Source organism: Nuphar pumila, chromosome 1, assembly GCF_984573655.1.
Source record: "Nuphar pumila chromosome 1, dmNupPumi1.hap1.1, whole genome shotgun sequence".
NCBI lineage: Eukaryota > Viridiplantae > Streptophyta > Magnoliopsida > Nymphaeales > Nymphaeaceae > Nuphar > Nuphar pumila.
This window is the reverse complement of record NC_143249.1, coordinates 94511554-94533946: the sequence shown is the minus strand read 5'-3', so window position 1 is coordinate 94533946 and position 22393 is coordinate 94511554.

Sequence of the window (22393 nt, the reverse complement as noted above, 5' to 3'; positions counted from 1 at the left end):
ATGTATGTGGCATAAAATCAATTTCTCCGGTTCTAGGTTCAAGTTTTTCAACATCCTTGAGCACCTGCCGATATACGTTGGACTATGGCCCTTGGTACGTGGCAGGGGGGTTTTCACCCAAATAGGTGGCCCAGTGGTGAGGCTCTGTCCCGAACTATGGTTCTGGAAGAGAGCCCAGCAACGTGAAGACCGGGACAATATAGGTGGGGGTGGTTTTTGAAATATGAGCACATGCAAGAAAACAGAGGGCTCTAAGTCCTAAAGAGATAGAATTTTGAAATATTTGAAGAAGCAAACATTGTTTTCAATCAAACCTAGATTGAGGAGGGTTGTATTAGACCTAAGTCTATGTGAGCATGAAAATTTCCTCCTCAATATGGTCCTACCAAACCATACCAAGTCTACATGCAGTCCATGTCAGCTGGGTTCAAGCCTAGGCCCCTAGGTTCACATGATAGCATAAATTAAAAGCTGACATTCTATGAAAATCGATTTTGACAACTTGAACTAAGTAGAGCATTAAATTGATCAGGCGAAGACAGGTCCCATCACGATCGCCAAACCTGTTATCATCACAAAATTTTTAACTTTTGCGAGTCAAACTGACCTTTGAAAAAGATTTTGAAAATAACTCACCTCCGTTTTTAAAATGTGAGATAATTCCGAAGAATGGGACTCGCCTGTCGGTACGAGGTTCAACCGTTTCTGGCGCCTTTACCAGGGGTAATTGAACCAAGGATCAATCTACTGCTTTGCTCTGTTCAACTTGTCTAAACCATATTCTAATTCTTAAATGCACAAAGAATCAGGCATGTGCTATGAATTTCTGAAAATGCATATTTGAAAACATGATGTTTGCTTGAAAAATTGGAAAATATTTGGAAAATAAACTCTTTGAAAATCATGAATCATGATTGTATTTGAGAAAGTGAAAATTGATTTCTGAAGAAATATAAGGATTTTGTGAAAATCGATTTTGAGAAATGTGAAATAACTTTGGAAAACTTGATTTCTTTGAATTCAAACTTTGAAATTGAAAATATAACTTAGAACTTGGGAAATACTTGAAATATTATTTGAAAACTTAGAGTTTTGAGAAAATCGATTTTAGAATAAGACTTAGAAATTTTGGAAAATTCATTTTTCTGAATTGAAATTGGAATTTATAAATGCATGAATTGAATGAATATGGATTTGAAATACTTGATTTTGAGGAATTGAGAAAATCTTTTTGTATTTTTGAGAAATGCAGTGCATTTTGAAGTTATCCTAAGAGTGTAGGCTGAATGTGGCTAATGTGAAGATCATAAATCTGGGTATCATTCGTATTCTGACTATGGCCATAAATACGAATTCCACCAAGTTTATAAACTTCATAAAAGCTAGTGCACGTGCCATTCGTGTAGACTATAGTGAATTGGTAAAAATATGCATGAATAATGCATTCATCAGATATTAAAATTTGCAAAATTAAACTATATGCAATGCATCCTATTCTATGTAGGAATTGAAATTCTTATTCCAAAATTAATTACAATTTACATCACTAATAAAATTTAAATACAGGAAATAAAGAAAAATAAAGTCTTCAATGTTCCTGCAAAACTAGAAAGTTAGGTTAGTGAATATATGTTGGCTTTTCTAGATTTATCCAGCAATATCTGGAAATTGCTGGATTTTGCTAGATATAAGCCTTTTCCTTGATTCCCTTAAATCAAAATTATAAAAATATGAATTAAACTTGAATAAACATGAATATAAGATATGAAATTTCGAAATTGGGGTCAAAATGACCAAAATACCCCTAATAACAAGGCTATGGCCTTGAGATTAGGGTTTTCAGAAAGATATTTGATAAAATGCAAGTTTTGAAGTTCAAATGAAGATAAATCAAACTAAATATGATGTGACATGATTAAAAATATAAAAATTAGGTTTAGGGACTTCGAAATTGAGGTCAAATGACCAAACTACCCCTGATAGCAAGACTATGGCCTTGAAATCAGGGTTTTTTAGAAAATATTTTGGTAAAACTTAGGTTTTAGGCACTAAATGAAGTCAAATAAGCATCAAATTAAACCTAAATCATCCTAATATGATTATGAACATGATTAAACCCTAAAAATATATGCTTATGCACGAAAATCCAAGAATATCACAAATTTTGTGATTTTTTGCAGTGTTTTGGAATTCTTCGGGTACCCTGTTTTGCAATTCAAGCCATTCAAGCATCAAACGGATTCTAAAAATCCTCAAAATTGGTACCTGCACTTTTTATATCCCTAATATCAAATTAGATATATAAAAATATTTTTTTGGCATTAAATTAATCCAAAAATTGCATTAAGTCTTTGAATATTGCCATTTTTGACCTAGTTCACCAACCAGTCTCAGTCCAAGACCCGAACCAGGGGTCAATCCTCCATGAAAATTTCTGATTTTTGACAAAGACCAAATAGACAAGAAAAAAGAGCTTTTACTTTTTACAGATCTGAATAAGCCTTTAAAACCAGGGAGATCCTTTTCTGGCAATCCGGCCTTGAATACATTGATTTTAACTTTGGTCCTAACTGATACTTTCAATTGAAAATTTCAGGATAAATAGCAGCACTCATTCAAAATATCTGAGATTTGAACTGTGAACAGTGATTAAAAAAATAATAGTACTCACCTTTTACTGATCATGAATCAGATCTGTATTTTGGGATTTATGAAAAACACAAGTCTGATTAGGGTTTTGGTAAACCCTAACGAGTTTTAAATTAAAAATCAGAGTCTCTGACAGAGGAAAAATACTAAACAGTAGTCAAAAATTCCCCAAATTTCACAATAGATAGATCTAATCAATGTGAATCCATGGCATTTTACAGATATAAAATCGGATATAGGATGAGAAAAATATCATCACAGCAAGTTACCTTCTTGATTTTAACAACGATTTTAAAGCTTTAAAACCCCGATTTGATGTCTGATTTTTCTGACAGAGTTCCAGAAGTCCAAAATCTCTGATTGTTTTACAGTAGTTCATTTACATATGCATGTATCACATATAAAAAAATCAGCAATTAACAGTGAATATTTCAATCCAAAATAACATTATCTTTACTGTTCTAAACCTAAAACACACAGAAATCTAAGAAACTTAAGAAACCATGCATTAACTAATGAAAATCAATAAAATAAACCATAAAACAGTAAATAGAAATTATTTCTATGGTGTAAAACGTATAATAAGCATGAATAAACCATTAAATAAATAAAAAATCAGGGAATCAATGGCTGGAATTTGATTTTACCTTTAAAGACATGGATTTAGCCCATTAAAAGGGTAAATCACATGTTTTATTGGTTAATAATGCAAAAGATAGTGCTAAAATCGATTCTAATGGATTAGAATCTCTAAAAACACACAAAAACAGAGTTAGATTATCTTCTTGGACCGTTCTTGATGGTTCTTGAGGTGAAACAATGGTTGAATCTTCATAAGGAGGGGTGTCCAAGGCTAAATCTAGGTTTAAATCATTAAAAACACTAAATAAAATATTAAAAATTGAAGAAATTATTTACCTTGGAGTTGCAGCAATGGAGGAAGGTCTGGAGAGGAGAGAGAAGCTCCAAGATTTGCTCAAGAGGTGGCTGGAAAAATCGTCCCCCCTATAGCCCCTTTTTATAGAAAATTTTTAGGTTTTAAAAAAAAAGGAAATTTTGGAAATTTTGGACTCTAAAGGGGGGGCGATTTTGGGGTGTAGTTACTATCCTACCCCTAGCCTAAATTATCCTATTTAATACCTAATTAACCCCTAGACTCTCCTAAAAAATCCCCAAATGTAATGCCACTTGGCATTTTTAACATTTGAGTTTTAAAACACCTTTAAAAACACTAGTTTTAAAAACTAACTTTCAAAATGAGTTTTCAAAATAAATTTTAACTCTTCTAAACCCCTAACACAAACCAAGACACTGACTAACCCTAGTCTAGCCCTGACTGACTCGAATATGGTGCCACCCCGAGTGGGCCCTACTTGAGTTTTTCAAAAAGCGATTTTTAAAACTTGAAATTGAAGGAGTTTTCAAAAGGATTTTCAAAAGCAATCTTAAAATTAGAATTTCTGAAATGGCATAGGGTTCTAACCGAGTCAGAACTCCTTTGGATATGGTGCCAACTGAGTGGGCCCACATCGAGTTTTGAAGAATTTTGAAATAAACACTGAAAATGGTTTTGAAAAGGGGTTAAAATCAGTATTTGAAATTCAAGATCTTTGAAAATAGGGTCTCAAGCGAACTGGAACTCCGAGTTAGAGTCCTGAACTCTTAGGATTCTGAGATTTTATATTTTAGAATTCAAATGGAAGAATTTTCGAAAGATTTTATCAAAAATTGATGAAATAAGTCAAAAAAACATAGTCAGGGTCAGACCCCTAACTCGACCGACCTCTAAAATAGAGTCCTGAATTAACTGGACTCTGTAAAATGACCTAAATTTTGAAAACAATGGAAAAAAACTGACAATGGGAGTAAAACAGACCCCCAAACAGACTCCTGACTGGATTAGGACTCTGGGATAGAGTCCTGATCTGACTGAAACTTTCAAAAATTTGAGAAATTTGATGAATAAGAGGATCCAGAAGCGACACCACCTCAATGGGCCTCATCTGTGAATTGAAATCGATTGAAATTTGAAGTTAAAATGAATCCAGATTGTTTTCTGAGAAAATATTTCGAAATATGAGGTCCTGGGGTTGAAAAATGATAGAATGTTGACTAAAAACCCAGGTTTTGAAATTGATTTTGAAAGCAAGCTTTAAAACTCAAATCTGGATTGAATGTTTTGAAAACAGGAGTGCTGGATCTCGAAAATGAGATGGGATGACATGCAATGACATGCAATGCGATGAAATGATATGCAAAATGTGTGCAGTGATATGCAATTACATATGAAATGGACAAACACTGGATGAGGGTGAAAATTTGGGGTGTTTACACATGGGAACACGTATGTAAATACACATACATATAGGTATAGCTAAGTTCACACCTGCTTATCAAATACTTAAATGACTGATTCAGTATGACCAAATGGACATGCGACACTCCGGTGTCGCGTCCTAGTGTCGTTCCTTAGATGGCTTCACACTTTGTTTCGGGTATGTTTTGCCTATTGTGAACTTACGTTCGCTTCGACAAACGGTTTGTTTCGGGTCCGCGGGTGCGGCACCCCGAACCGTGGCAATGCTAATGTAATCCCCATTAGATGGGTTATTTCAGTATCGCCTTCGACACGTAAGTGTGTCGTGTGGCCTAAGGAAGATCCTTATGCCTTGATTTACGTACAATGCCTAGTTAAAGAATACAGACAAACACTATTACAAATCCACCTTTTTGGAAACTACGTTGAACTACAAGTGTGGCTTAAATATCCTTGCTTCGGGTCCGCAGGTGCGGCACCCCATGCCGTGGAAATAGCAAATGTTATTCCCATAAGACGGAATATCCAAGATTTTGCTACAAACACATAAGTGTGTCAAACCACGTGTAATGATCTTTTGGGTCGCAATTGCATCTTCCCTGCAAGAGCGATGATCCACCTTGGGAAAACCAATGTTATTCCCATTAGACGGGATGATTGGTTAAATTCAATTTCAAACCTTTGAGAATGTGAATGTAATTCCCATACGTATGAGAATATTGTGAAATGCAATCTTAACACTGAAGTATGCGATATAGTGCATTTTAATATCATGCAATGCCTCTGATAACCTTATTGTGCAATGACGGAAAGCTTATGTTACATTTACACTTTGTAGTTGGCACATTCTGACACTGTTACTGAGTAGTGCGTACCCTGAGGAGGTACATTGCTTGAGGCATTGGTAAGCGCATTAGGTACACTTACCTTATGAAATAAAAGGATAGAAGATTAAACACCATAGGGTATAAATACTGATATGACTTGTTGTGGGCTCAGTTGGAGTCCTCGGGTTGTGGCCCTTGTGTTGTGTAGGACTCTTGTGTGATATACCCTAAACAGAGAACAAATAATATGGTGTTTTGACTGCTTTCACGAGCAGTGTGCTCCGTTGGCCGCGTGAGGCTGAGCACGTGAATGGGCAGGCCAAGTCCTCGTTTTGCGTACCCTGCGGGGACCACGAGGCAAATTCCTCGTTGTGAGGTATGAATGAACATGAGCCTTAAGAAAGATAAACTTGCTTCGCCCCATTCACAAAATGGTTCACCTTGGGAGAGGGTGAATGATACAACCCTGAGTGACTTGTCGTTACTACGACACGTGTTTTGACAAGAGCTGTAGCGTCCTTTGGCCTCCAGTCACTCAGAGTCAGGGAGGTCGAGGTTGCCTTTTTAGGGCCTCACTACTGCAGTAGTATGGATTGAAATCATTACCTATGCGAGTGTTTTCTCCTAGCTGTGTGTTGCTCGCATGAGGTTGACTCGGTCTGTAGCTTCCCCGATTACCACACTAGACTTGTAATAACAGACGCCGGGTGCATGTCTCACAGAATGTGAGGTTGTGATCATCGCAAAATTTTTCCTCTCTTGTGGTTTCTCTCTCTTCCTTTTTTTTTCCTTTTCTAACCTCTATTTTCCTCCTTTTTGAAGGGAGAAAAGCAAAGACAAAAAAAGAAGAGAGAAGAGAAAAAAAAGAAGATAAGGGAGAGAGGAACTCTTTTACGGGGTCTCACTTGACCTTAATTTGAAAATATTTAGAAATTTAACTCGCCTCCATTTTGAAATATTGCGGGAAAATGGAGAGACGGGATTCGCTCGTCGGTACGAGGTTCGACCGTTCCTGGCGCCTTTACTAGGGGTAATCGAACCAAGGATCGAATTTATGCCTTTTGCTTTGCCTAAATATAATCTAAGCATTTATTCTAACTCTAAATGCACAAAGAATCATGCTTGTGCAATGCAGGGGTGTATGCTCTTTTGAAAGATGTTTTGAAAATTTCCAAGTATTCGAAGATGAACTTGATAAGAGAGTGAAGAAATGATTGAATCTAACTTAGAACTTGAGATAGATCAGAGAAGTTCTAAGTCTTTGAAGTAATCAGAGTTGGAAGAATAAATCTTGATTTTGGGAAAGAGAATGATTTGCAGATGATAACAAGAGGAAATGAGGCTTCAAAGTCAGAAATGGACTTTGAAGTTGAACTTGGACTTTGAAATGAATACTTGAAATGGAATTGAACTTGAAGTTTGAACTTGGAATGGATCTGAGAAATCCAAATGGTATAGAAATGAATTTAAGAAATCCAGATATGATCTATAAGTGGATTTAGATTTGAAATCTGGAAATGAAATGGAATTCGTTTTGAAAGTTGAAATTGAAAATAGAACTTGATTTGAAATTTGGATTTCAAGATGTATTTGGATCTGAAATCTGAGATCCAAAGTAGAATTGGATTCTAGATCCCAAAATGGAATTGGATCTGTAGTCTGAGATCCAAAGTGGAATTGGATTCTGGATCCTAAAAATGGAATTGGATCTGAAGTCTGAGATCCAAAGTGAAATCGGATTCTGGATCCATAGATGGATTTGGATCTGAAGTCTGAGATCCAAGATAGAGTTGAATTCTGGATCCTAAAATGGACTGGATCTGAAGTCTGAGATCCAAGATGAAATTGGATTTTGGATCCTAAGATGGATTTGAATCTGAAATCTGAGATCCAATGTAGAATCGGGATCGGGATCCTAGAATGGATTTTGGATCTATAATCTGAGATCCAAAGAATGGAGATTTATACTTGGAAATCTGGATCCAAGTTGAGATTAGGATCTATCTTTGGACTTGGAATTTTGATTTGAGATTTTGAACTCTGAATATATAAATGAATTTCAAAGTCAAATTGGACTTTGAATTTGAAAACTTGAATTTTGGAATTTAGAAGTTGAATCAAGAATCTCAAAGTAAAATTGAACTTTTTGAATTTGATTGTAGTTTTGAAAAAAATGAATTTGGAACTTCTGAATTTGAATATAAAGTGAATTTGAAAATCTCAAAGTTAATTTGAACTTTGAGATTTGAAAAAAATGAAATAGAACTTGAAAATGAAAGGATGAATTGGATTTTATAAGAAGTGAGGATTGATTGAAGAAGATATTTACATCACTTGGAGTTTTTGAAAAAGGAAATTTTTGAAAATATGATGCAGTTCTATCCTAAATGATGAATGAATTTAAATTTTGAAATTGGATTTTGAAAATCGTATTTCATTCTTTACCTGAATTGAAATAAGATTGAAAAATATAATACATCCTTGACTATGGTCATTGAATGTATTATATAATAATCTATATTTAAATTCAAGTGAAGAATAAAACACATTTTGGTGCTTTTATAGAATTTAAAATGAAATTAACTCTCAATATACCCTGACTATGGCCATTGGTATATGTATTGAATTAATTTTAAATTAAACTCTAATAAAAGAGGAAAAATATTTAAAGAAAATATGATGAATTTTGAAAAGGATCCAGTGTGGATCCAATGTTATTTTATAAAAGATAAAAATCTTAAGTTTTGTTTACATCCTGGCTATGGCCACTGATGTAAATCATCAACTTAGGATTAATTACCTCTTACGAAATGGTGCACGTGCCATTCGTATTTCACCATTGTGAGATTTTGAGAAATAAAGGCAAAAAACATGAAAACAAGCAATTCATGATATTTACAATGCTCATTCATTCTATCTAAGAGCTGGAAACGTAAATTCTCATTTAAGATCTAACTTATTACAAAAAGTGAAAATTGAAACACAAATCCAAGAAATAGCCTTTTCCACATATTCCCTGCAAAACACTGAGTTAGCCTAATACAAGATATAGAGGAGGACGTGAGATGCTATGTTTGAGCTAAAATGATCATGTTAAATAAGATGTGTATATACTAAGTGAAATGCTTAGGTACATATATATATATATATATATATATATACATATATACCTATATATACATATGGTAAGTGATATGCTCATGAAAGGAAGATTTAGATGTGCCTTATATATATATATATGACATGTTTAGGTTAGTGGGGAGGGATATTCTAAAATTTCTGTATCAAATGAAGGGATGTACATACCTTGTTTAGGTATTACTTTGCTAAATTATAAGCAGGGATATCTTTGTTGAAAATGGAAGTGTAGGAGATTCATAAATATGATGCAATGGTCATGCCAGTGATTACACAGAATGAAGCTAAAACAGAGCAGCAAGATGGTGTGGCATATGTATGACCATGGAGGGCTGTAGATGTGAAGCTCATGCCGCTGTAAGGCGGAGCTGAAAACATGAAGGGTGTTACAGCAGCTGTGAACTTACTGCAAAACTCGTATTTGAAGGAGGGCTGAGGTGATGGTGCTGTGCAAACTAAATAAGGCTGGGACAGGGGAATGTGCTGGCAGTGATATGGGACTTGTGTAAAGGGGAAGGTAAGTAACGAAGTGTGTGTGGAAAATTGTTGCAGAAAATGCAGATGCTAAATGTGCAAGTTCTAGTGTTAGGAAAAGATGATAATGCGAGATTGATACGAGTGAAGGTGTAGTTGTTGGAGTGTGTACACAGGGTTTGTGTACACTGTGGGAGAGGGAAGCAGAGGCACAGTGGAAGCAGAGGCACGGCTGTGCACATACTGTGTAAAGGGATGAAGATGGGTGATGTGGGAAAGGTATTATTAGAGGTAAGATGGGTGATAGACAGTGGGTAAAGCATATGTTAGCTGGGCAGTATCATTAGAAACTGTATGCAGGGAGTAATTACAGTGAGAATGTTGAGCAGGTCATTTTGAATGCAGAGAGTGGAAGTGTACAGATGAAGGTGCAGAGGTGTTTAAGTGGTGTGCTTGCAAATGTCATGCTTTATGCAGTGAATATACAGATGCAGGTGTAAGGGGTGGAGGCAAGGGCCAGGATGGTCCAAGGTGAACCATCATGAAGTGCAATAGCCATAGCAGCTCATGATGCATTACTTATGGAAATGAAAGGCTACAGTGGTTTCTTGTGAACCATTATGGTAAACCTTGGTGAAACATTATAACAATGAAAAGGCCACAGTGGTTCCTTGTGAACCACTGTGAAAAAGAATGTTAGTTATAATAGTTCTTGGTGAACTACTATAACCATAATAATAATAAAAAAAAAACCCACAGTGGTTCTTTGTGAACCACTGTGAAAAGAATGAATCCAATGTCCTGTGGTGAGATCTGTGGTCATATACAGGATCTGATATTTTTAGAAGATCATCTTTAATGTTTTAAGGAATCCCAGACGCAAACACAAGAAGGTAAACTGCAAAGTTTTGCGCCATTCAGAGAATTTTCAAGGCAACTTTTTCCTGTAAGACGGGGTGAAGTCCAAATATCTAGAGTGAGCCGAGCCATCAATTCATCCATGCCATATGAATGCTGAACTCAAAATGATTAAAATGGGTCAAACGAAATAACACCAGATCAGTTCACAGGATCTTGAGACATTTGCTCAATTGCCACATGTTAACACCAGCTCCATATTCACAGAGAATTAGTGAAATGAATAACAAACGACTCGCCACAGATATCAGTGAAAGCGAAGGATAACAGCTTTTAGATAAAATCTTGGGTTCTGCTTCTTCCTTCCAGTTTGGATGGAGTAACTCAGATGCACTCCTGTGCACCAACACATGGGTAGGTATGATAAGAGAATCCTGAAACTGGTGCCTGTTATCATCGCAAAATTTTTACTTTTGCGAGTCAAACTGACCTTTGAAAAAGTTTTTGAAAATAACTCGCCTCCGTTTTAAAATGCGGGAAAATTCCGTAGAATGGGACTCGCCTGTCGGTACGAGGTTCGACCGTTCCTGCCACCTTTAACAGGGGTAATCAAACCAAGGATCAATCTTATACTCTGCTCTATTCAACTTGTCTAAATCACATTCTAATTCCTAAATGCACAAAGAATCAGGCATGTGCTATGAGTTTCTGAAAATGCATATTTGAAAACATGATGTTTGCTTTGAATAACTGAAGTACTTAGAATAGACATCACATGGGAAATCGTGAATTGGGATTTGAAATGTGCTTCTGAGAAAGTAAAAACGATTTTTTGCAGAATCTAGAGGTTTTTGTGAAAATTGATTTTGAGAAATGTGAACTAACTCTGGAAAACTTGATTTCTTTGAATTCAGACTTTGAAATTGAAAATCTAACTTAGAAAATCGAATTTGAAACTTGGGAAATACTTGAAATGTCATTGGCAAATCCATATTTTGAGAAAATCGATTTTGAATAAGACTTAGGAAATTTTGAAGAATTTGATTTCTTTGACTTGGAATTTGAATTGGAATTGGGAAATACATGAAATGAATGAATATGATTTTGAGGAATTGAGAAATACTTTTTGTATTTTTAAGAAATGCAGTGCATTTTGAAGTTAGCCTAATAGTGTAGGTTGAATGTGGCTAATGTGAAGATTATAAATCTAGATATCCTTCATATTCTGACCATGGCCATAAATACGAATTCCACCAAGTTTATAAACTTCATAAAAGCTAGTGCATGTTCCATTCGTGTAGACCATGGTGAGTTTGAATATGCATGAATCATCATCCATCACACATTAACATTATTAAAAAGAAAATAAACTATATGCAATGCAGCCTAAGCTAAGCAGGAAATGTAAATTCTTATTTCAAATTTAATTTAATTTACATCACTATTGAAATTTAAATACATGAAAAATAAAGTCTTCAATGTACCTGCAAAACTAGAAAGTTAGGTTAGTGAATATATGTGGGCTTTTCTAGATTTATCCAGCAATATTTGGAAATTGCTGGATTTTGCTAGATATAAGCCTTTTCCTTGATTCCCTTAAATCAAAATTATAAAAATATGAATTAAACTTGAATAAACATGAGTATAAGATATGAAATTTCGAAATTGGGGTCCAAATGACCAAAATACCCCTAATAACAAGACTATGGCCTTGAGATTAGGGTTTTCAGAAAGATATTTGGTAAAATGCAAGTTTTGAAGTTCAAATTAAAATAACTAATCTAAATATGAAAGGACATGATTAAAATATGAGAATTAGGGTTAGGGATTTCGAAATTTAGGTCAAATGACCAAATTGCCCCTGATAGCAAGACTATGGCCTTGAAATCAGGGTTTTCTGAAATAGATTTTGGTAAAAACTTTGGTTTTAAAATCTAAATGAAATCAAATTACCACAAAATTAAATATGAAACACCCTAATATGATTTAAAACATAACTAAACCCTAAAAGTACATTCTTATGCACAAAAATCCAATAATATCACAAAAACTGTGATTTTAGCAATGTTTTTGGATCTTTCAGGGATCCTGTTTTGCAACTTGCTTAATTCAACCATCAATCGGATTCCAAAATTCATCAAATTTGGTACCTGCACTTTTTATAACCCTAATATCAAATTAGAATTATAAAAATATTTTTTTGGCATTAAATTAATCCGAAAATAGCATCAAACCCTAAAAATATGCTCTTTTTTACCTAGTTCACCAACCAGTTTCAGTTTAGGACCCTAACCAGGGGTCAAACCTCTATGAAAATCTATGAAATTTTACATAAATTAACTAGGAAGGAAAACAGAGATTTCCCAATTTACATATCGAAAAAAGCATCTCCGGTTAGGGAGAAACCCTTCCGTCAAACTGAACTAAGATATAACACATTTAACAGGGATTAAAACGGCTATTTCAGATTGAAAATACAAACATAAATAGCAAAACTAAACAAAAATCTCTGAAATTTTAGTAGTAAACAGTAGACATAAAAATAACAATACTCACTTTTTACAGATCATGAATCGAATCTGTGGTTTGGGATTTATGACCAACACAAGTCTGATTAGGGTTTTGGTAAACCCTAACGAGTTTTAAATTGAAAATCAGAGTCTCTGACATAAGAAAAATACTAAACTGTAATAAAAAATTCTGAAAATTTCACAGTAGATAGATCTAATCAATGTGAATCCATGGCACTTTACAGATCTAAAATCGGATATAGGATGAGAGGAATATCATAACAGAAAGTTACCTTCTTGATTTTAACCACGATTTTAAAGCTTTAAAAACCCGATTTTATGTCTGATTTTTTCGACAGGGTTCCCGAGGTCCAAAACCTCTGATTTTTTTACAGTAGTTCAACCACATATGCATGAATCACATATAAAAAAATCAGAAATAAACAACAAGTATTTCAATCCGAAATAACATTATCTTTACTATTCTAAACATAAAACACACAGAAATCTTAAGAAACTTAAAAACCATGCATTAATTAATGTAAAACAATAAAATAAACCATAAAACAGTAAATAAAAATTATTTCTATGCTATACAACGTAAAACAAACATGAATAAACCATGAAAATAAAATAAAATCAGGGAATCAATGGCTGGAATTCAATATTACCTTTAAAACATAGATTTAACCGATTAAAAGGGTAAATCATGTATTTTATTGGTTAATAATGTAAAGACTAATGCTAAAATCTATTCTAATGGATTAAAATCCCTGTAAAACACACAAAACAGGGCTAGATCACCTTCTTGGACTGTTCTTGATGGTTCTTGATGGTTCTTGAGGTGAAACCATGGTTGGATCTTCATAAGGAGGGGTGTCCAAGCCTAGATCTAGGTTTAAATCATTAAAAAGCATTAAATAAAATAAGAAAAGGTGGAAAAAATTTACCTTGGAGTTGCAGCAATGGAGGGAGGGCTGGAGAGGAGATAGAAGCTCCAAGAAACCTCAAGGATGAATCCTAAAAATCGTCCCCCCCTATGCTCCCTTTTATAAAGATTTTTTTAGGTTTTTAAAAATCAAGTTTTTTAAGAAAATTGGACTCTAAAGGGGGGGGGGGGGATTTTGGGGTGAAAAGACTATCCTACCCCTAGCCTAGATTATCTACTCTAATGCCTAATTAACCCCTAGACTATCCTAGAAAATCCCCAAATGTGATGCCACTTGGCATTTTTCACATTTGGGTTTTTAAAACATCTTTTAAAAACCTTTAAAAACACTAGTTTTAAAAACTAACTTTCAAAATGATTTTTTTTCAAAAGGGTTTTGACTCTTCTAAACCTCCAACACTAACCAAGACACCGACTAACCCTAGTCTAGCCCTGACTTACTCGAATATGGCGCCACCTCGAGTGGGCCCTACTTGAGTTTTTACAAAAAAGTTGATTTTAAAACTTGAAATTAAAGGGGTTTTCAAAAGCTTTTCAAAAGCAAACTTTGAAATTGAAATTTTTGAAATGGCATAGGATCCTAACTGAGTTAGAACTCCTCTGGATATGGTGCCAACTGAGTGGGCCCACATCGGATTTTGAAAATTTTGAAATAAACACTGAAAATGGCTTTGAAAAGGGGTTAAAATCAATATTTGAAATTCAAGGTTTTTGAAAATAGGGTCTCAAGCGAGCTGGAACTCCGGGTTAGAGTCCTGAACTCTTAGGACTCTGAGATTTTAGATTTTTAAAAACCAAATGAAAGAATTTTCAAAAGATTTTATCAAGAAATGATGAAATAAGTCAGAAAACACAGTCAGGGTTAGACTCCTAACTCGACCGAACTCTAAAATAGAGTCCTGAACTAACTGGACTTTGTAAAATGACCTAAATTTTGAAAACAAATGGAAATAAATGAAAATGGAATAAAAACAGACTTCAAAACAGACTCCTGACTGGACTAGGACTCTGGGACAGAGTCCTGATCGAATTAAAACTCTAAATTTTTTTTTTTTTTGGTATTTTCTGAAAAACAAATGAAAGAACTTGTCAAAACAGTGAAAATAATAACGAATACTGGAATAAAACAGAATTCTGATTCAACTGAGACTCTGAGGACAGAGTCTTGATTGAACTAGGACTCTCAGATTTTTGGATTTTCTGAGAAAACAAATTAGAGAATCTTGAAACACAGTTAAAAGCAGGATAAAATCGAAGTTTTGGTTCAGAGTTCTGATTTGATTAGGACTCTGAGGAAGAGTCCTGATTCGATCAGAATTCTAAGAAGTTTTAGTTTTCTGGTAAGAAAAGGATGAAATTTAAGCCAAGCTTTTGAAAACCAGTGAAAATGAAGTATGAAAATCAATTTTGGATAGAGTCCTACTTTGATCAGGACTCTGGGGTAGAGTCCTGATTTGATCAGGACTCTGAGATAAAACCTCAGAATTTTAAAATTCTTTGATAAAAGTGTAATAGTTTTGGTAGATTGAAAGATTTCTGAAAGATTCCCTCAAAATTGAAATCAGGATCAGAGTCCTGATCCAACTAGGACTCTCTGAACAGAGTCCTATTTTGACTTAAACTCTAAGTTTCTGACTCATTTTGAAAGATTTGATTGAAAATAGATAAAATAGCAGTAAAAGATTAGAGTTCTAATCCGATTAAAACTCTGAAGAAGAGTCCTGATCCGACTGGACTCTTGAAGAAGAGTCCTGATTCAACTAGGACTTTGAAATTTTGGCCACAATAGAAGATTTTGAAAGGTTTTCTCCGAAAACAAGTAAAAAGGTAGTGAAAAGTAGAGTTTTGATCCGACTAGGACTCTGGAAAAATAGTCCTGATCCAATTAGGACTCTAAAATTTTTGAGATTTTTGATAAATGAAGAAATCCAAAAGTGACACCACCTAAATGGGTTTCATCTGAGAATTGAAATCAATTGAAATTGAGTTTGAAATGAATCCAGATTGTTTTCTGAGAAAATACTTCAAAATATAAGATCCTGGGGGTTGGCAAATGACATAGTGTTGATTAAAAACCCAGGTTTTAAAATTGATTTTGAAAGAAAAGTTTTAAAAACTCAAATCTGGATTAAATATTTTGAAAACAAGAGTACTGGATCTCGAAAATGAGATGTAATGCCATGCAATGCGATGAAATGGTATGCTGAATTCATGCAGTGATATGCAATGACACAAGAAATGTAAGCACTGGATAAGGATGAAAATTTGGGGTGTTTACAGATGCCCCTCTTTGCTGCTAAGCCGGTTGAAAGCCGAGCTTAGTGGCAAAGAAAACACACCAAATTTGGATTATAAAAATGCCCCAGTTAAATGAATCTGACTGGGTATGAAAGAATTAATTCAAATGATGATGGTAGATATGAAATGGAGAATAAGGAGAAAATTTTATTTCAAAAGAAAGTAAGATTCAGGTTTTGCTCTTGACCTAGATGAGACAGGAAATACCTCGTATGGAACGAAGCTCAGGCTTTACTTTTAACCTGACCGGGTTGAAAATGGAATACCTCATCAAAGGAGGCTCAGGTTTATACCCTTAACCTGATTGGGCAGAAAATGGAATACCTCATCAAAGGAGGCCCAAGTTTATACCCTTAACCTGATCGGGCAGAAAATGGAATACCTCATCAAAGGAGGCCCAGGTTTATACCCTTAACCTGATCGGGCAGAAAATGGAATACCTCATCAAAGGAGGCCCAGGTTTATACCCTTAACCTGATCGGGTAATGAAATACCTCATCAAAGGAGGCTGAGGTTTATACCCTTAACCTAATTGGGTGGAAAATGAAATACCTCATCAAAGGAGGCTCAGGTTTATACCCTTAACCTGATTGGGCAGAAAATGAAATACCTCATCAAAGGAGGCTCAGGTTTATACCCTTAACCTGATTGGGCAGAAAATGAAATACCTCATCAAAGGAGGCTCAGGTTTATACCCTTAACCTGATTGGGCAGAAAATGAAATACCTCATCAAAGGAGGCCCAGGTTTATACCCTTAACCTGATCGGGCAGAAAATGGAATACCTCATCAAAGGAGGCCCAGGTTTATACCCTTAACCTGATCGGGCAGAAAATGGAATACCTCATCAAAGGAGGCCCAGGTTTATACCCTTAACCTGATCGGGTAATGAAATACCTCATCAAAGGAGGCTCAGGTTTATACCCTTAACCTGATTGGGTGGAAAATGAAATACCTCATCAAAGGAGGCTCAGGTTTGTACCCTTAACCTGATTGGGCAGAAAATGAAATACCTCATCAAAGGAGGCTCAGGTTTATACCCTTAACCTGATTGGGCAGAAAATGAAATACCTCATCAAAGGAGGCTCAGGTTTATACCCTTAACCTGATTGGGCAGAAAATGAACGGAATCCTCGAAAGAAGAGACCGTGATGGAACCTTCGGATTTCCGCACAATAAATACGATAGGGGTTTTGCAAAAGGAAGGAAATTGAGGTCCCTAAAGCTTGAAAAGGGTTTGATTTTGGGCGTCTCATTGTTGAGACTAAATAGCTTTTGAAATTGCCTTTTGCTGAAACTGGTGGCTTAACCTCAAGCCGAAATTGGACTGTCTATGGTGGGACAGTGGGGACACAGGGAAGTGTGCGAATCTGAGAGCCCGTGCGCTCAGATTATACCAAAGAAGGGAAGGAATCTTGAAAACTCCCGCAATCAAGTCCTAAAAGGGATAACAACTGATGTCAGGATGCGCCAAAGATGAACCTCAAGCTCTCGCTTCATGCCAGGATAGCTAGAAAATATTATCAAAATGTTGAAAATTATTGTTGATTCAAAATAATTGAAATTGATGCACATTGGTGTGAAAATATTCCTTCTTGTCTACCGAAGGTATTACCTCAGACTGAGCTTAACTCCGTAGAATCAAGATTCGAATTCAAATTGCTTGCAATTGGCTTTCTTTCGAGGAAGCTATCAATTTCCTTAATATGGACGGGAAATAAAGTATTCTTGATATTGCGAGAGCTATTGGTGAGAGAATATTGATAAAAGAGTTTTCACAAAATTAAAGAAGATTCTTGATAGATTCAGCAGTCTGATATCCTGGGATTCTTTTCTCACGATGATCTTTCTGCACTCTCTTTTTGACAGAATTGGCGCTCTCTTGGATTTTTCGGGAATTACATCATCCTTCATTTTGGAGATGTCCTGACTTTTCTCTCTTTTCTTTTTTTGGAAGGGTACGTCACAAACTCCTTCATCTCAGAGATGTTTCGATCCTTCTTTTCTCTCAGGGATTATCTTGATAGTTTATTGGCTCTTTGGTTGGAAATCTCTTAATGATAGCAGTAATTAAATATCCTTTAGGGTTTGTCGGTAGGCTCATCACACTCGCCTTCATCTCGACGGTGATCTGAACTTTCCCTGGAAGGATCCGTCACAAACTCCGTCATCTTGGAAATGATTCAAATCTTCTTTGGCCCCGGGGGTCGACTTGCTTAATTCGCCTTCATCTTGACGACAATTGAGAGATCCCTTTTGCAGATATTTAATTGCAGCTTAGGTGATTGAGGAGATATGGAGATTGAGTGGATTTTTCTGTGTCACCCAGGATATTTCGACTGCTTTATTTTTCAAGAATGGTCTTTAAAAATGTGCCATTGACTGCGATCAATATTAATCACTCATGGCTTTGCAACAACGTTGAATTTTCTTTGCTGGCTATATCGGGGATTTATTCTTCATCCTTTTGGTTGGCCAATAGAAAGATTTTGAATTTTGAATCCTTTTTGCGAAAGCTTTGTCCTTTCGGAAGTAATACTGAAGGTATTTTGAAGTAATGTTTTTGTGCAATAAAGATTTTGAAATCAACAAATATTCGACGATGAATTGGCAAAATTTTCTTGAAATCCCTTGTGAAAGCGAGCATTTGAGGCACAACGCAACCCATCCATGACAGAAATTCTCTTCTCCTTTTCCCAAAGGAGACGATTCAAAAATTGGAATTAGAAATTACTCCTCTCTTCCCTGAAGAGGAGGTGTTTGCAAAACGAACTTTCGAAGAGAAATTAAGCTTTCGTCAAAACTTCCTAACATTAGGCTTCTCTTATAGAAAGGGGCCGGTATTGGTGAGGTCAGTGAATTGGTCATGAAGGAACGAGTTCATCACACTCTCCCTGAAAAGAGGGTCCTTCACGATGAAATGGCCTAGTCTGAAATTATTGGGCCACAAGGAAGGCAAGTCTCCGTCGAGTCTCTCCCTATAAAAAGGGTTCCTTGTGTGAAATTTGGAATTTTGTTTTGCAAACGGTTCACAAAGACACGAGTCCCTTCAAACTCTCCCTAAAAAGGGGCTAAGTGAACGAATTGGATAGCATGCGAAAAGAACGAGCTCCCTCGAACTCTCCCTATAAAAAGGGTCTCTCGCAAGAGAAAATTATTGGAATTTGGATATTGGGTGACCCAAGAGGGTCGAATTTGGAAATTGGAAATTTGTTTTTTTGGATTCTGAAATTTGGTATTTGAAATTGGAAGTTGAAAATCTGGAAATCGAAAATTTGAAAGTTTGAAATTTGAAATTTGATTGACCTAAAGGTCGAAATTGGAAATTTGAAATTTGAAGTTTGAAATTTGAAGTTTGAAATTGGAAATTGGAAATTGGAAATTGGATGACCTGGAGGTCAAAATTGTGAATTGGTTTACTGGGAACGACATGGGTTCTGTAGGGATTCAGCCTAAGAACGACATTGCTTCAGTTGAGAATGACATTGATTCAGCAGGGGTTCGACCTATGAACTATCAATTCCATAGGAATTCAACCTAAGGATCATAGCTTAAGAAGGAATGGTTCCAACTTGTGAGCTTTGAATGGACCAGGTGCTAAACTGGGTTCTTGAGGGAAGATTCGAATCAGAATTCAACTCTTCAAGGAAAACTAGATGAATTGGATTTTGAAAGAAAATTCGAGTCGGGACTCAGATCTTCTAGACCAACTCTGAAGGAAAAGAAAACTCGGGTCGGAACCCGAATCTTCGAAGGAGAACTAGGTTAACTAGAAGGAAAGAAGATTCGAGTCGGAACTCGAATCCTGAAGGAAAACTAGACCGGTTGGAAGGAAAAGAAATTCGAGTCGGAACTCGAATTCCTGGGGAAAACCAAATTAATTAGAAGGAAAGGAAATTCGAGTCGGAACTCGAACCCCAAAGGAAGACTAAACCGGTTAGAAGGCAAAGAAATTCCAGTCGGAACTCGAATTCGTGAGGAAGACTAAATTAATGGACACTGAATTTTAAAGTGTACCAGTGCAAAACACCGGATTTTGAAAATGTGACAATACAAGCATTATGTTTTGAAAGATTACCAGTATGAATACTGGGTTTTGAAAGATTACCAGTACGAGCGCTGGATTTTGGAAAATTACCAGTACGAGCACTGGATTTTGAAAGATTACTAGTACGAGCACTGGATTTTAAATGGTTACCAGTACGAGCAATGGGTTTTAAATGGTTACCAGTACGAGCACTGGGTTTTAAAAGTTTACCAGCACGAACACTGGATTTTTTGAAAAATTAGCAGCACGAACACTGGATTCTGAAGAATTACTAATTGATTTTGATGGAAGGTTTTCAGTCTTCACTCTTACGACAACTTGGACAACTGTCGGGGCCTCAGGATTTATCTCTTATCCTGAATGGGGAATTCAATGCAAATTGATGCAAACGAATGTAGATGAATGTGAATGAATGCGAATGCATGCAAATGCAAATAAATATAAATGGGTGCACATGCGTGCAAAATGAGAGATTTGTTTGATCCTGCCTGCATACAGGGTATTTGTAGATAAACTGAGAAAAAAATGCCCTAGTGTAACTGGAAAAAGAGAATATTGATCATTATTTGAAGAAAATTTTGAAGGAATTACAAAGAATAGGGCATGATTTAAGTATAGAATTTTTTCAAATGTCGGGCATTGATAGGATCAGGTAATTTCATTCCATCGGCATTGATGAGCCGATAGGAGTTACGAGGCAATGCCTCTTTGACAACATAGGGACCTTCCCAATTGGGTGACCACTTGCCACCTGGGCGGTGTTTGAGATAAGTCGTTGATCTGAGCACTAGATCATTGACTCAAAATTTTCTTTCGACGACAGACTTTGCATATTGTCTGGCTATCCTTTGACGATACGATTGAGCGTGCTCTGCTGCTATGAGCCTTTTCTCATCTAGCAAATCAAGTTGTACTAGCCGCTGTTGCTGATATTGATCAAGAGGTAATTCTAGAAGTGACACAAATTTCAGAGCAGGTTTCTGAACATGTAGAGGCAGTACTACTTCAGTTTTGTAGACAAGTTCTGACGGAGTAGCATTAGTTGGAGTTCGAATGGTGGTTCTATATGCCCACAACGCATCATGAATCTTTTCATGCCAGTCACGGCCTGTTTCCAAGGTTCGCTCCAGGATTCTAATCAGAATCTTATTGGTGGCCTCTGCTTGACCATTTCCTTGAGGATAATAAGAAGCGAAAAAATGATGATGAATTCTGAACTTTGAGCAGAATGTTCTCATTCTCTCATTCTTGAAATGACTGCCATTGTCTGACACAATATCATGCGGTATACCGAAACAGCAAAGGATATTCTTGTGGATGAAAGAAACCACGTGCCGGCCTTCTACTGTGCGTAGAGTGACTGCTTCTACCCACTTAGTAAAATATTTTGTTGCGGCAAGGAAATATTTATGACCATTGAAAGCTGAAGGAGTGATGGGGCCTACAACATCGAAAGCCCACATGGAAAATGGCCATGGCGAGACGACAGAATGCAAGTATGTCGTCAGCGCATGAATGGAAGGCGCATGCATCTGACATTGAACGCACTTCTTCACAAAATGATAGCAATCTCGTTGCATGGTTCTCTAGTAATATCCTGCTCGGATGATTTGTTTGACGAGAGTTTGATAGCCAACATGGCCACCGCAAATACCTTCGTGAGCTTCTTGCACAACTTCTTTGGCTTCTTCTTCGTCCAAACATCTGGAATATTCTGAACTGAATCCCCGGCGATAAAGAACATCGACAAGAATAAAATATCGAGCAGACATGCGTTGAATTGCTCGCTGCTCCTTCTTTGAGAATTCTGGGGGAAATTCGCCAGTTTTAATGAAATTTTCAATGTCATGGTACCAGGGCTTCTTCTTTTGCTCAGCCTGGTTTATCTGCTCTACTGGGACGAAAGCGGGTTGATCAAGTCTGTCAATTTCAAATGAGCGACAAGATTCTCCACCCTTGAAAGACATGATGGATCCCAGACTGGCTAAGCTGTCTGCAACTTGATTGAAGTCTCTTTTGATAGGGAAAAGTTGGAATTCTTTGAACTTGTTGGCAAGAGCTGAGACAATTTTCCGGTAAGGAAGTAATTTCTGATCTTTCACTTGCCATTCGGCTAGGACTTGATTGACGATGAGCAAAGAATCGCCATAAGCATGCACTCTTCTGACATTAAAATCCTGTAGAATTTTCAGACCTTGTATCAAAGCTTCATACTCGGCCATATTGTGAGTGCACTGAAAATCCAGTTTGAGAGAAAATGGGATCATCTCCTTATCTGGTGTAATTAGCAGAATTCTGATTCCTATGCCTGCCATATTCTTGGAAC